This window comes from Crocodylus siamensis, chromosome 2 (assembly GCF_052110815.1).
Source record: "Crocodylus siamensis isolate JL-2025a chromosome 2, ASM5211081v1, whole genome shotgun sequence".
In the NCBI taxonomy this organism is placed as follows: Eukaryota; Metazoa; Chordata; order Crocodylia; family Crocodylidae; genus Crocodylus; species Crocodylus siamensis.
In genome coordinates, this window is record NC_143396.1 from 48,676,914 (window position 1) to 48,693,026 (window position 16,113).

The following is a 16,113-nucleotide window of genomic DNA, read 5'->3' on the forward strand; positions in this document are numbered from 1 at the left end:
GCATTATATCTTTCATTTTCATTTCTCCCCAAGTCCTAAAACTCACCCTATCCCCTTTTTCAAGATGGCCACTGGAATGCACATGGTTAGTGAACAAAGGAATTACCTAAACAAAGGAGTTACAGGACCTCCATCTAACCCAGGAGGTGCACAGTCCCACCAGGGGAAATGCCTTGTTGGATCTGGTCCTGGCCAGGGGCAATGACCTGATGAGTGGACTGCGGGGTCTCAACCACCTCAGCAATAGCAATCACTGCCTACTGGAATTCACCATCCAGCGCAAGGTGTCAAAGGCCTGCAGCAAGGCAACACCCTTGGACTTCAGGAGGGCAGATTTCAATGAGGTAAGGAGACTAGCTGGGGAGGCACTGAGGTCCCGGAGGGCAGGGGAGTTGGGAGCCCAGGAAGAATGGTCGTTCCTTAAGGAGACGATCCTCCAAGCCCAAAGGGTGACAATCCCAACGCGGATCAAAGGGGAAAAGGGTGCTCAAAATCCCCCACGGCTCACCAAAAGCATCCACAAACATCTCAAAGCTAAAAAGGAGGCATACACCAAATGGAAGGGAGGGGCCATCACCAAGGAGGATTATACTTCCATTGCCCAAAACTGTAGTGGGGGCTGCTAGGAAGGCTAAGGCAGAGATGGAACTGGGACTAATGACCCAGATCAAGGATAATAAGAAATCCTTTTTTAAAATACATAGGGGATAAAAAGAAGTTACCAAGTAATGAAGGGCCTCTGCAGGATACACTAGGAAATCTGGTGGTCACACCAGATGACAAAGCCATTGTCTCTTTGACAATTTGTCTCCATCTTTTTGAGCAGGGACCGGGGCATCCCCCCCACTGGGATCCCCACCGTACCCAGGGGAGGTGCAGCCAGACCCAGGGTCAGTGAGGACCTAGTCAGGGAACTTCTGGTGGGACTAGCTGTGTTCAAATCAGCAGGTCCTGACGATCTCCATCCCAGAGTGCTGAGGGAATTAGCCGAGGCCATTGCAGGACCCCTGGCACAACTTTACGAGCACTCATGGTGCTCTGACGAGGTACCGGAGGACTGGAAAAGGGCAAATGCGGTCCCCATTTTCAAAAAAGGGAGGTAGGAAGACCCAGGAAACTATAGGCCCATTAGTCTTACCTCAGTCCTGGGGAAGCTCTTTGAGAAAATTATCCAGGAGCACATCTGCGAGGGACCAGCAGGGGAGATTATGTTTAGAGGCAACCAACATGGGTTCATTCAAGGCAGGTCCTGTCAGACCAACCTGGTGGCCTTCTACAACCAGGTCACTAAATCCCTGGACGCAGGTGTCGCAGTGGACATAGTCTTTCTGGACTTTAGGAAGGCCTTCAACACTGTCTCTCACCCCATTTTCATTAAGAAATTAGGTGACTGTGGCACTGATGCTTACACAGTCAGATGCATCGCAAATTGGCAGGAGGACTGCACCTACAGAGTGGTGATGGACAGTACCTTGTTCAAATTCGCGGATGACACTAAGATATGGGGAGAAGTGGGAACGCTGGAGGAGAGGGACAGGCTACAATGAGATCTAGACAGGTTACAGAGGTGGGCAGATGAGAGCAGTATGGGTTTCAATACTGACAAGTGCAAGGTACTGCACCGAGGGAGGAAGAACCAGCAGCACACCTACAGGCTGGGGAACTCCCTTCTCGTCAGTGCAGAGGCAGAAAAGGATCTTGGTGTCATTATTGATTCCAAAATGAACATGGGCCACCAATGTGGAGATGCAGTCAGGAAGGCTAATTGCACCACAAATGCATCACGAGCAGGTCCAAGGAGGTGATCCTCCCCCTCTATATGACATTGGTCAGGCCACAGTTAGAGTACTGCATCCAGTTCTGGGTGCCACACTCCAGGAGGGATGTGGACAACATGGAGAGGGTCTAGAGGAGGGCCACTCGCATGATCGCGGGCAGCAAGGCAGGCCCTACAGGGGGAGGCTATAAGACCTGAACCTGTTCAGCTTTCACAAGAGAAGGCTGAGAGGGGATCTGGTGGCTGTCTCCAAACTGGCCAACAGAGACCAGCAGGCTATGGGAGAGTTGACTGAGAGTAGATTCAGGCTGGATATCAGGAGGTGCTACTTCACAGTCAGGGCGGCTACAACCTGGAACCAACTTCCAAGAGAAGTGGCGCTGGCTCCTACCCTGGGGGGTCTTCAAAAAGGAGGCTAGATAGACACCTTGCTGGGGTCATTTGACTCCAACGTTCTTTCCTGCCAAGACAGGGGGTTGGACTTGATGATCTGCTCAGCTCCCTTCTGACCCTACCAACTATGAAACTATGAAACCTTTAGGAATTTAATTTTGATAATGTACATTGGCAGTCACAAAAATAGGAAGAATACTATAAGTAATCCCAAAACATTCCCAAAGCATGCTTTTGGGCATGCAGCTAATAGTTCTAGCAATATAAATTAATGCACGGAAAAGAGAAGAAAAAATATACAGCAAGAAATACTTGAGTGTTCAGATACACTACCAAGAAATTTTAAAAGAATTTTCACAAACAATCCAGAAACTGGTTGTTCAGACACCAGGATTTTTGCGAAACAAGCCATAAAGCAAATATATACTACTGACATTAAAATATATATAATATATACTACTACAGCATATATTATACTATTGCCTTTACTCTCCAGTTCAAAATCATTGTCCAAAACAAAGTCTGTGCATGCTGTGCTTAAATTTAAGGGTAGGAAGAAGTAGAAATGTGGCTAGGTCAGGGTCCTTGGCTTGAAGTTGGGTTGCAGATAGTAGTGTGACTAGGAGTGGCCAGAGGGGCAAGTTAGGACGGATGCCAGAATCACCACCCACCCTGCAGAATCTGTGCCCTAGCACCATTGCCATGCTGATAACTCTGCAATAGTCCCAGCTGCTGCTGCTTTAAGAGCAAAACCTGGGGAGGGTGAAGCACATGTAGCAGCAGCTGGGACTGTTTAGGAGCTCCTGGCATGGATCTTCGAGAACTCCTGGCGCTCTGGTGAAGTGCCCAAAGATTCGAAGAAGGCCAATGTGGTGCCTATCTTCAAGAAAGGGAGGAAAGTGGATCCAGCAAGCTACAGGCCCATCAGCCTGACTTCTCTCCTGGGGAAGGTCTTAGAAAAGATTATCAAAGAGGCCATTCTTAATGGACTGGCCAATAGCAACATCTTGAGGGATAGCCAGCATGAGTTTCTTGTGGGTAGGTCTTGCTTGACCCATCTCATTTCCTTTTACGACCAAGTGACCTATCACCTGGACAAGGGGGAAGAGATTGATGTCGTATATCTTGACTTTAAAAAAGCCTTCAATCTGGTATCCCATGATAACCTCTTGGCAAAACTAACTGCAGCCTTGCTCTCACCATGATCCACTGGCTGGGGAATTGGTTCTGTGGTCGGACCCAGAGGGTGGTGGTTGATGGCAGTCAATCATCGTGGTGCCCTGTGACCAGTGGGGTCCCTCAAGACTATGTCCCTGGACTTATTTTGTTCAACATCTTCATTAACGATGTAGACACTGGTATCAGTAGTGGACTGGCCAAGTTCGCCAATGATTCCAAACTTTGGGGTAAAGCATCCACACCTGAGGACAGGAGGGCGATCCAGGCTGACCTGGACAGGCTCAGGAAATGGGTGGATAAGAACCTGATGGTATTTAACACCAAAAAAATGCAAGGTTCTTCACCTTGGGAGGAAAAACCTGCAGCATCCTTACAGGCTCAGCAGTGCTATGCTGGCTAGCGCTACAGGTGAAAGGGACTTGGGGATCATGACTGACCACAAGATGAACATGAGCCTTCAACGTGATGCTGCTACTAGTAAAGCGAGCAAAACATTGGTTTTAGATGGACATCATTTAGGGACATCATTCTCCCATTGTACTTGGCCTTGGTGAGGCTGCAGCTGGAGTACTGCGTCCAGTTTTGGGCTCCACAATTCCAAAAGGATGAGAAGCTTGAGAGAGTCCAGAAGAGAGCCATGCGCATGAGCAGAAGTCAGGAAAACAGAGCTTATGATGAAAGGCTGAGAGCTATGGGACACTTCAGCGTGGAAAAACGCAGGCTCAGGGCTGATCTGATGGCCACCTACAAGTTTATAAGGGGTGTTCACCAGGATCTGGGGGAACATTTATTCACCAGAGGACCCCAAGGGATGACAAGGTTGAATGGTTAAACTCCTCCAGGACTGTTTCAGGCTGGACATAAGGAAGAACTTCTTTACTGTCCAAGCCCCCAAGGTTTGAAATAGTCTGCTATTGGAGGTGATTCAAGCACCTACTTTGAATGCCCTCACAAGAAATTTGGATGCTTATCTTGCTGGGATCCACCAAATCATTATTCCCTTCCCGTATTCAGAACATGTGTTAAATAAAATTTCAATTCATATTCAGAATACAATGTATTGACAGTGACAAAAGTTTACACAAAGCATCAGACTATCTGACCATGGTGCACTGATAGTGAAAGGATACTCTTCACTGATAGTGAAAGGATATACAGAACCATGTGTAAATTACAAGATGCTCTTGTAATTTTACTTGTGTCTGGCTGTTCAGAATCAGCTCTTTTCCACTTTACCTTTCTGGCAACATCTCCCTCCATGCTTCACAAATATTATGTAGAACACAACATGCAACAACAAAGACAGGCATACTGGTCTCACACAGGTCCAGCTTAGACAAAAAGCATCTCCAGTATCCTGTCAATCTACTAAATGGATATCCAGTAGTCAGGCTACATCTGCTCATGAATGGATGACGCAAAGGATAGGCCTGACATCCAGGAATAACAATGGCATTGCCACAATACCACTGTGAAAGTCAGTCCCAGAAAAATGTCACTGGCTACATCTACACAAGACACTGACTGTGCAATTGTTTCTGCGCAGTCATTAGGACTTGCATACCCCTCATGGCTTTGTGGTGACACGATCTGTGCAGTAGCTCATTGTCACATGCACACCATAATGGTGGCATCGATGCGCGAGGCACCAAGATGGCGAGCACCGCCCTTTTTCCCCGCAACCATCACAAAAGAGTAAAACAAACGCTGCCATACCAGTACTTTCGTTATCAGAGCGTCACCAACATAGGTGAGGTCAGCTAGTCTGTAACGCCAAATAAGGCCGGGACACAGAACCCCGAGATCTGACAGGTAAAAACAGCCAGCTCACCACTGAGCATGTCACCCAAGTGATATAAGGGAGTGCACAGCCACACCCAGGCGAGGTCGTTCATCACCGGCTTCAATTATCACAAGGGACGCTAGCCTGATCACCTAGCTTCTGCCTCCCGTTCGCAATTAGCAACCGCCGAACGCTGCTTCATTGCCAACCCAACATGATTAGCAGTCTACTTCTCTGCATCTTGTTTCTCTCCTCAACGCTCACTGTGAGTAAATAAACCCCTACCTTCAACTACTCTCTGTCTCCGTGACTACCTCGCCTCCAGTCTCTTCGGGCAACGTGAGCTGGACTCACGTTAACCGTCCCATAGAGAGCTAATTGGCCCTTCTGACCCCGCCGTTCCAGTCCCTTGCGCTGCAATCGGACAGCAGTGTGACACTCATTAGTACTGTGCAATAGTTCTGCACCATGGTTTGTGCCCTGTGACACTACTGCACAATAAGCATTTCGTGAGATGCAGCCACTGTTTGCAGCTTTAAAAAAAAAAGTCCTGTATTCATCAAGAACCTTCTCTGTCTAGTCCACATTAATGTCAGTGAAACATTCCCAGGGGTCCACCAATGTTTACATAGCCATGAAAAATATACCTTTGTGGACTCACAAGAACAGCTGGGGGGAAAAAGCAGGAGAGGAAAGGAAAAGAAAAGAACTGGAATATCTATTATCTTACTAGAGTCTGGCAAACCTTTGCATCATATCCCTTCATTATTCCTTGTATATTGCTATTACTCAGATTCACAGTCCTGCATAGAAGCACTCAAATGAGGACAGGCTGAAAGACTTGAGACTTCATCCTGGAAAAGAGAAGACTCAGGAGGGGACTTGGTGGCAGTGTATAAGTACATCAAGGGCATACATGAGGGCCTGGAGGAGCATCTATTCACCAAGGCCCCCCAGGGGAGCACAAGAACTAATGGGCACAAACTGATTGAAGATCACTTCAGGCTAGACATAAAGAAAAACTTCTTTATAAGCTGAGTGCTGAGGGTTGGGAACAGGCTCCCCCATAGGTGGTACAGTCATCCACCCTGGAGATCTTCAAAAAGTGTCTCGATGCCCATCTTACTGGGATCATTTGATTCCAGCAGTCTTTTCAGTTAGGTCCTTTCCAACCCCTAACATCTATGAAATGATGAAACTATGACTCACTTAAATGGCCTTGAACACCATGAAGACTGCCACCTCCACCAAGACCCACCAACAGTAAACTGACTGGATATTAACTGATGGCAGTCTGTGCTGAAAACTTCCTCAATGCAATAACCACTTATTTTACTACTCTTAAAGCAGCTCTGCTGCAGCCATTTCTAATTGTGCACTTGCATTATGGTCCAAATCCACCATTCATTCTTTGCTTCAAGGTGACTAACTAGTATGAGCTCAACAGAGATAGCCCACATTGAGGACAACGCACATGTCTATAACTTCCCATCTTTCCTCCTCATCTCTAGTGAAATGTGTCTCAACCTGGGCCTTCCTTCCATTCCCATCTCCTTCAGCTCCCATAGCCATTCCCTTTATCCCACCATTTCTAACTTCAAACACATTCCTCCTTCTGCCTTTCTTCTGCTCCCTAGAGAACACCCAATCCATTTCAGTCATCCATGATCCTTTCATTTTTCATTCCCTTCTAGCTCCTGGAAATCATGAAACTGGGATCCCTTCATCTGACACTGCCTCTCCAGCTGCCCTCTCTTTACAGAGGCTTCTCCTTCTCTCATGAGCTGTGTGCTCAGTCAGGCCACGATGGAAGTACTGAGCATCTCTTCATCCATGCTTGCCCCTCCCATCCATTACTTTTCTGCCTTCCCTTTCTTTCTTCTCTTTTCAACATCTGGTTCTAAGACCCTCTCCTCCTTCATCTATCATTCATCTAATTTTTTCTCACTGAAATTCCTCTCTGGTTTTTATATCTGGCTCTCCCTCTCTTCCTGTTCTTACATCCTGATTACTCATCTTACCCTTTAACTGCACATTTCCTCCACATCCTCTCTTCATTTGATCTACATCTCCAGGTAAATTCTTAGATAACCAAAAGGGCCACTGTTTTGACTTGGTCTTTACCAAATACTGATCTTTCTCTCTTTGATATTTCTGTTCCTGAGTTTCCCCATATGCCTCCTCTTTGTGCCCCATCATTTGGCCACTCCATGACTTCAATCAGTGTTGATGATTCTTATCTGCTCTGTCATCGTCCTAGCCAAACAACTCTTCAACTTAATTTGTCTCCCACCTCTACAATCCCAGCTGCCTCTTCATCATCTTTGACTCACTCCTCAAGCCTTCCCCTCCTTGTGCCTCTGCTTCTCTCCCCACAAAAAATGCCACCAATTTCCTCCAAGGAAAAACTGACACTCTACAAATGTGACCTTCCTCACCCTTTTGGCCTTTCATCCCCTTCTCTTTCTCCCCCTTCCCTAAATTTTCTGCCCTACCACAGACAAAAATGTTTCTCATCTGCTGTCTTCCTCTTTTCTTTTCACATGTCTCAATATCCCCAGTTAATCCCTCCTCTTACTTTCTTCCTGACCTTGCACTCTGCTTTGGCTCTTTCCCCATGTAATATAAACAGGTGTAGGCTTTTATATCTTAAAAACAGCCCTTAATTCTGCATGAATCTTAAGCTATCACCCCATCTCCATTTTCCCTTTCTTTTCCAAGTTCACCAAACATGCTGTTGACAATCACTGTCTCGAATTCCTCAGCTCATTCTATCCTAGACCATCCCCAATCTTGCTTTCATCCTCTGCGCTCTGGAGACTTTGGCAAGAATCACAGTAATGACTTCTTAGCTCAATCTCAGAACCAGTAATCCATCCTCGTCCTTTATCTGTGAGCTACCTTTGACAAAGCTAACCATGTCCTATTTCTTGAAATCTGTTTCTTCCTCAGCTTCCATAACTCTGTCCTCTCCCAGCTCTCCTGTTACCGTTGAAGTATCTTCCTGAACTCTCAGTCCAGCTTTTGGTATGGGTGTCATAGGACTCTGGCCCTAGTCCCATTCTCTTCTCCTTTATTTCTGGTATCTACAACTGTTATCTTTTGTGCTAAATCACAGGTATACTTATCCAGACCAGACCTGTTTACTTCTGTATTTCTGACAGCTCCTCATAGATGGTTAGACATTATTCTAACATCAAAATAGCTAAACCAAAGCTCTTCACTCCCCATCTCTAAACCTACTTTTCTGATAACCTGATAAGTGTGGACAACACTGCTATCCTACCTGTCACTCGGGACTATAAACTGGGCATCATCTTGACTACATTTCTCTTTCTCGAGTCTTACTCCATATTATGTCTACATCTTGTAGATTCTTTCTTCATAAAAATCTGTATGAACTGGTAAAGCACTCATGTGAAGGATGAAAGGAAAGCTATTTGCAGAGTTACTTCATTGCTGCTGAATCTGGTGCAATTGTTTTATTTGCTTGTTCCTATTCCACAGTAAATAAAGCTAAACTGTACCTCCGCTTTTCATTCAGGGAAAGATAACTAGTTTAGCTTTACTTACTGCAAGCTACAAGGGGAGAAAGGTGGAACTGTTACAGTTGGTGCACACTCGAGTGGTAAGTCTCCTCCCCCTTATCATGAATGTGTCCATCTATCCTTTAAGATGCAATTTTTCCTATCCATCCTCACAGCCAAAATTCCTGTAGAGACACCCATCAGCTCATGTTTCAATTACTGCAACACACTTTGCTCTTGGCTTTGACACATGCAGTCTTGTTCCACTGCTATTGCTCCAGCATGATGCCACAAAGATACCTTTCCTAGCCATTGCTTTAACCATGCTTCACCTCTATCACATCAAACATGAGAGGCCAGATTCTATTTTACCTATTGGGTACCTAAGCACAATTTTATTCCATCCTATTCAAGTCCCTGAAAAAAACTGTTAATATAAAAAAAGTGGTTGGGTTCTCTTCTTCCTCACTGCTTTTTTGTGGGTCAGTCTTAAAGAGTCAGAAGATGGTAATCCTTAAGAATGAGCCACTAAAAAAAAAAAAAAAAAAATCAGCAACAAACAGGAGGACCCAACCACTTTTTGTACTAACAGTTTTCCAGGGATCCAAGCAGGGTAAAACAGGATTGCATCTGATACGTGGACCAGAACCCAATTCACATTCAAGGCCCCCCATAGTGTATCAAAACTGAATGAGAAATGAATGGTACAGCAGTCAGCTACCACAATGATGCCACGCTCGATCACCTACTTGTCAGATTTTCAGACAAGCATCTTTATGCTTTCTCCACTATTGCAAGATAAGGATTTCTTACGGTGATATCTTTTATTGGACTGGCTGTATAGCTGGACTAGAGTTAGACAAGTTTTTGAATCAGGTCTGACTGATAAAGAACGTCTTGCATTTGAAAGCATGTCTAACTATTGCAACTATACAGGTGGTCCTTGCTTCTTGCATAATTCCTAGACCATCACTCTAACACTTCTCCAGTATTTTCTCTGACACTAGGAAGGTGTTGCTTGTTACCAACCACAAAGCAACCTTGTTATCCTCTTTCAAAATCCTCCTTAAAACTTCCTTTGCTCTGATGCCTGCAAAAATACCATGACAACAGTTAGGCTGCTAGGGTGCAACAACTGCTATTGTAAACTGACCAAAACTGGCATATTGTTTCCACGTGTTCCACTTTCTCTTTGTTCTGTTTGTCCAGTACCTACTGTGATGAGTTCATAAAGCACCACGAAGAATTCTCAGAATAGAATAATAAAAACAACCATGCTAACTAACTCAGTTTCACTGAGGCAAATGTGCATAAATTATGTAGATACCCTCATCTTTGCCCTAAGCAAATTTTTCGCTCAGTAAAACCACAGTACCTCATTTCTCTGTATTTTTACCTCACATACAGGTTACGTAGCAAAAAAAAAAAAACCCCAAAAAGCCACCACTGAATTTTTAGTAGGAAAGAACAGGCATTATTTGGGATGGTACATCAATAAGGTAAATTCCCTTGTGGGACAGGATGACCCCAGGGGATTGTAAATAGGATACAGATCCTTTTGTCTCTGTATTGTAAGGTAAATCTTGCCCAGCTTGGAAGAGACTGAAGGCTGTGACTGTCCAATGGCTCTTCAGTATCTCCTATTTGCCATGAATTTCATTCATGTGTAGATTTTTCCCTCCTTCCCCAAATAACTCCACCTTTGCTGCTTTTACAACTAGTTCAAAGGATAAATTTCTGGGCTGAATGTTATCTTGTGAAAGGTATATCCTAAAAATAATACCAGCTTCTCTGCTGAGAGTTCACTTATAGTTTACAGTAGATAAAATGTAATCGTACATACATATACCTCCATCCATCCCCAAATTTCAGATTGTCTGTCAATTTTGCAGTTAATAAGAAGTTGTGCTCCATTGAGTTTACTATGTCACTAAACTCCTCGCAGTCTTAACTATACAAAGTCTACATTGTCTGTACAAGGATACTGAGAAGATGTGCCTGACCTTGGCAGGAGCTAGGTGTACCCAGAACCCTGTTATTAAAAAAAAATTACAACAACACAAAAAAAAAAAAATTCTTTTAGGCTTTTAACAAGCAAAGATAAAGAACAGTGCCGTTACTACTTAGGCATGCAACAATCCCTGCCTACTTGGTCAATTTTAAAAGCATGAAAATTGCACCTAAAATATAGATACAGAAATGTGAAGGACAGGGCAAGGTGTTCAGATTTGTGCTTTTGGCTCAAGCACAACTTTAAATGTAAACTTCCTGAATAAGAGATAATTTAAGTATAAGCGTATGTAGTTAATTATTAAAGGAGTAAAATATTTATTTCCTTGCTAAGGAAATAGAACCAAACTTCCATTGACATGACCTGGACAGGCTTGCAAGGTGGGCGGATCAAAACCTGATGATATTCAACACAGAGAAATGCAAGGTGCTCCACCTTGGGAGAAAAACCCATATCATACTTATAGGCTCATCAGTGGTACACTCACTAGCAGCATGACCAAAAGAGACTTGGGGGTCATGACTGACCACATGAGTAACATGAGCTACCAATGCAATGCCACAGCTGACAAAGCAAATAAAACTCTGGCTTGCATCCACCGATGCATCTCAAAGCAAGACCCAAGAAGTCATCCTCCCGCTTTACTTTGCCTTGGTGAAGCCACAGTTGGAGTACTGCATGCAATTCTGGGCTCCATACTTTAGAAAGGATGTGGAGAAGCTTGAGAGAGTCCAGGGGAGAGCCATGCACATGATTAGAGATCAGGAGAACAGGCTGATAGGCATGGGACTCTTCAGCCTGGAGAAGCAAAGGCTCAGGGATGACTTGGTGGCAGCCAATAAGGATGCATCAGGAAGTGAGAGAACATCTGTTCACTAGGGCACCCCAAGGGAAGACAAGATCTAATAGTCACAAACTGCTGAAAGACTGTTTTAGACTGGACATAAGGAAAAACTTCTTTACCGTCCGAGTCTCCAGAGTCTGGCATAGACTCCCCCCAAACTTGATGTAAGCACCTACTCTGGGTAACTTTAAGAAACACTTCGATGCTTATCTTGCTGGGGTGTTCTGACCCCAGCTGAATTCCTGCCCCTTGGGTAAGGGGCTGAACCAAGTGATCTCAAGAGGTCCCTTCCAGCCCTGCTGTCTATGATGTCTAGTAGCAAATCTCCCACTGATTTCAACAGGAACAGAATTTGGCCCTTATGTCTCCATCTTCCATAATCTATGGTGGCGCATCTAATTTTTGTTTACTTGTTTTTTTGCTTAGCAAAAAAACATAGATCATTCTTAATTTGAAAACTCATTTATGCATCTCAGTGTCACTAGACTGAATTTAAAAAAACAAGACTAAGTTATACCAGCACTTCCGCCAATGAGTGTAATATAGACATTACTGGAGTTTATAGTCTTGATTATAATGCATGTCTCACGCAGGAAAGTACATTCATAACCCATTTTTCTGAACCACTCTGAATGTGCATATGAATGAAGAATAGCCCTACTGATACATTCAGATCTTTTTCAGCTGCTTCTGAATATGCCACTGTCCAAGTCAACAAGCAGAACTCCAGTCTGCATTTTGCCATACAATTAACATCACCAGATGCTAATCTTCCATATGAAATGTAAAATCATAAACTTCTGATGGTGAAAGTAAGAATTACTGTATATATTTCTGTTAACCATTAGTAACCAGCACAAGCTACAGCGGAGAATCTCATAGCTTTTTTCTAGGCTTTAATGATACCATAGAAAGTATACCAAATATTTAAAACATCCTAATAAGGAGAGACAGATCAATATCCCTGATATCAGATGTTCATACTAACTTCACAGAAGGCTTTTTAACCTCAGACGGACAGAAACTGATGCAGCTTTCACAGAAAGTGTAAAACAGCAAATTAACACCAGATACGGTAACTGGAGAGCAGCAAGCAGGCACACAGGTCCTGCTGAGGTCTTGGTGCAGCTTGATTCATGTACTAATGAAGAGCCACAGTAAAGTCAAGGGGGCTCCTTGAACTTACCCGATGGCAGCATCTGATTGAATCAGTACCAAATCCCTAGCTCAAACTGTGGAACAACAGTCCCATAAACATTTGCCAACTCACCTGATTATGATATACAAATAGGATTACAACTTATTCTTTTATTTTTTTTAAACAAACAATCAAACAGAGATGTTGCAAACTGGAATGACACAGAAGTCATAGTTACATGCCAGATACATTCTGAATACTGCCTTAGAAATACTCCAGTCCCAAAACAAGCCGGCATTGTTGCGTGCTCCTGAAATCCACAATACAGGAGAGGAAGATAAAAAGCCTAATTCTCAACTCACACGGATGTAAACTGTACAGCTGAAATCAATGAAGTTACATTAGTGCAAAAAAATCTGGCCTAAAAGCGACTCTGAATAAGGGAAGAAAAATGAGCGTGCAAGTGCTGTCATTTTGAGTGTGCAGCTTGTTAGCACTGTTAGTATTTTTCAAATAGCAGCATATTTCTGGTGTTATCTTATTTTCCTCCCTCAGAATACACGTCGTCTTTAGCTTTCCAATTTTTTTTACTAGGCTCTGCTTAATACCACAAGTGACCTTTCACCTTTATGACCTGGCACCTGCAGTACTCAGCTATGTTGAGTATATAGTATTGCACAGCACTCTGGCAATAGTCTGATAATACAGAAACTTGCTACATATTTGTTGCAACAGCCTCCAAGTGTGTGTTTTCTGCCTTCCATCAGCATGTAAAATCAGCAATAGACTTGTAAAAATAATTGTGGGATTGTCCCATTTACCATAAAGTCAGATTTGGAAGGCTTGATTTAAAGTAGCCCTGGGGCCAAATTCTCCCCTGTGTTACACCCACGTCATCCTGTGACATCAGCTGGGTGCAGCGGTGGAACTTACAGTAAATTTGAGGAGCTGTTAGGTCCCCCACCACCCACGTTTAACTGTTACAGATCTGGTTTACATCCTAAACCTTAAATTCCTGAAGTCGTATGGACAACATCATTCTTTGCTGGCAAAGAAATAATTTCTTTCTATATGGGCAAGGAGACGAATCATCATCTAACCACATACAAGTAATTCAGATGTAACCAAACTGGTAGCATTTAGTCTTAAGTAGTCACTGAAACTTTCCTAAACAAGGTCCCAGTTTTATCGCTTTAACCAGCTCTAGTCAGAGTTCTCAGACAGCTGACCAGTTGATTTGTTGATTTGCTCATCTAACATAACTGTGTCACTGCTACGTGTTCTGCTCAAATAGAAGGGTTGTTTGTTTTTTTTAAAGAGAAAATTCAAGTTTTCCATGAAGCTATTGAGCACATCAGAAAAGAAACTATGGAGAGGTGTTCATCTGGTTTGATATACAGATGAACAGAATTGTCTGAACTAAACCTTGAGAACCGCATGTTCCAGAAATAATTTTTCAGTCTGTTACTATTTGGTATGTCTTTACCTTTTTCTCTCAGTCTCTCTCTCTCTGCTCTTCTTATATTTTCAAGACTAAGCAGTCAAATGGATTCTGTCAGTCAAAAAGTGTTCTCAAAATTTAGTACAACTAGCTTGCTACTCCACACTGATCCTGTTTTTACAGCAAGTTTTTAAAAGGTTTTTTTTTTCTTTCCAAAAACAACATATACCCCACTTTGTTCTTGGCAAACTGCAAAAGAATAAACCCTGGGAAAAGGACATGGAGAGAATACAGTGACTGCACAAAATTTACCTACCTGGATTGTGGAGCTGAAGTAAGTCTCTGCCCTTAGCACCATTCACAGAGAAGAAAAGAGAAGAAAGTTTCTGGGCAGCAACCTAATGCATCTTCTTTTACTAATGCTCTGCTAAATGAGAAGAGTTGAGCAACTCCTTACAACGCTGTTTAGAACAACAGATCTTTAGCCTTCACTTCCTTGCTTCACTCTGCTTTCTTTAGAGTTTCTGAGTGCCAAGAGGTGTACAGAAAACTTGCAATTAGTAGTACCAGCTAAGCTAAAACCCTGATTCGCACTGACCTAAGCTGCACATTCCAAAGTGCTAAATAGGAGTGCTAATCAGAAGGCACTCTCTTTAAACCAAATTCCTGACTAGACATAAAGCATAAAAAAAAGTTAAACTAGTACACTTCCAGAGCCAGTTTCTGCCTATTGCCTTAGTAATGCCTGCAAGATCTCAGGAGCCCACACTGAAACTGTGACTGAGAAGAAAATGTTAAGTGTCTCATCTCTGTTAGCTTATTTTTTTTCCTTCCCCCTCCCTTGTTCTCTCTACTCACAGTAGCAAGGTTGTCTCTTGTATACTCCCTGCCCTTAAACTCACCAAACCAGATTTCTACTCTCAACACAAGCAACTTCCCGTAAATCTGAACTGAAATTTTATCCTGTTCACTGAACTTTTTGCTGGCTGAAGGCCAGTGCAGCATTCCTGTTGTTTGAGTACAAATACCTACCTTTCCTTTAAAAAAAGGTAAAAAGAGAGAGAGGGAGAGAGAACCTGCAGAAAGGTAAAGAAAAAATGAGAGAAACTTCGGGAGGAGCAGATTTTTTTTTTCTTTTTTAGGATTTTTCAGGGTTGGGATTACATTCACCTCTCTGTTTTAAAAGAATAAAACATTCCCAGCGAATATTGGTAAGACGGTAAACTTCCTCCAGGATGATCACCCTCTAGGTAGATTTGGATTTTAAAAGAAAATAAAGCAATAGTACTGTACTTACCTGAAGCACAGTGTAGATCAAGGAGTGCAGGGAGGTATGTCAAAGAGGGACGCCCATAAGCATTTTTGATCTAATTTCATCAGTGCAATGCAATGGGGGTGCTCCTTGCAGAATGAATCACGTTAGCCTCTAATAACCTAAAGTTACATCTGGTATCTAGAAAAGGAACAAAAGAGAAACTAGTTTAGAAACAACAGCCTATCCCTCTTTTAACCTTCATGCAATTTCTCTGATAGGTGTCTTCAACTCCAAAAGTAGCAATGAAGTTCGACAGTAAACTTTCTCAACCTCTTTGATATTACCTGCTTCTGCAAGGGTTAAGCAGCTTGATGTAGTTAAACAAAACACAAACCCAGTTTATAGTAAATGCAACCAGCCAACAGAAATCTATTCATTACTTGTGACTAAACAAACTGGAACAGGAAGCACAAGCCATCAGAATTTTTTTGAAGTAGTAATTCCTGCTTGCATTGTCATGCAACTGAAAAAAGGGTTTAGTTTCTCTCTTTAGCCTTTGTTCAACTGGAGTTCACTTTTTTTTTTGTTGGAAAGTTTAATACAGAAGATATTTAATCATGGGCATACAAACATTTGATGGATTACTGTTCACTTCTGCCCTGGATTCTGAAAAGAACCTTTTTATTTGTTTTGTTTAGGGGCATGTTATTGTAGATGATTTTTTTTTTCAAATTCACTTTTGTAACTTATGATTTGAGAACTGGA

General features: G+C 43.0%; 1 protein-coding gene across 3 annotated transcripts in view; it reads right to left on the reverse strand.

The window, feature by feature from the left end:
• RBM47 (RNA binding motif protein 47) overlaps positions 1 to 15,776 on the reverse strand; it is a 135,860-nt gene extending 120,084 nt beyond the window's left edge. For 2 of the 3 annotated variants that reach the window (XM_090035800.1, XM_090035794.1), the window contains exon 1: positions 14,410 to 14,923. The gene's annotated coding sequence lies outside the window, so the exon portion shown is untranslated. Of the gene's footprint in view, positions 1 to 14,409; positions 14,924 to 15,390; positions 15,547 to 15,692 lie in introns of those variants that run through there. The other variant, XM_090035795.1, reaches the window with a different exon arrangement.
• Positions 15,777 to 16,113: the final 337 nt, after the last annotated feature.